Source organism: Parus major, chromosome Z (assembly GCF_001522545.3).
Source record: "Parus major isolate Abel chromosome Z, Parus_major1.1, whole genome shotgun sequence".
NCBI lineage: Eukaryota > Metazoa > Chordata > Aves > Passeriformes > Paridae > Parus > Parus major.
Window position 1 is genome coordinate 30,078,486 of NC_031799.1, and position 798 is coordinate 30,079,283.

Genomic DNA, 798 nt, shown 5'->3' on the forward strand with positions numbered 1-798 from the left:
AATACAAATGGATTTTTTGTCATATGAATTAAATATTTTTGACAAATATGAGAGAAATAAATATCTTTTCATATGCCTCTCACACAGGATTTCCAGATGGTTATAGTGATAAAATAAGGGTCCTAGTCTAAAACCAATGCACCTTTAAGATACCAGACACATCTGCAGATTTTTTACTTGACAGTACTAAACCCTTGTAAAGGTCCATGATAATAAATCTTAGCTGTTAAAGTACTGATGAAATTATTTCACCAAAAAACATCCCCTTTGCTGTTAAAACACTTTGTTTTCCCAAGCTCACCACACCACTATTTGTGATTCTAGTTGTTATAGAGAATCTAACACCAGGAGTGGCTGGCCTCACTTTCTCAACCCCCTTGACATGTGTCAGTTGTACCTCCACAGACACAGCTATTCGTACTTTAGTGCCCAAAATGTTTTTCAGTGCAATGGGACAAGGAACATCGTGGGACACGGAGCAACAGGAGACATCCAGTACTTCTACCTGCACAGCCAACATGTGCCTTGATATCAGATGAAGCAACTGACTCAGCTTGCAAGCTTTGCTTCTTAAAGAAGAGCGGGACAAAAAATAGCAGAAATATTAAGGGGGACTGGGAGAAATGCACTTGTCTGCAATAAAATATGTTTGATGACTGGGAATACCATTCACACTGTACTTATGCTCCTGTTAGAAGGGGTGATTCTTTTTCTGTTTTCAATTCCCTCTTTTTCTTTTCCTATTTATTTTCCTAGTTCTAGTCCTTCCCTTCCCTTCCCTTCCCTTCCCTTCCCTTC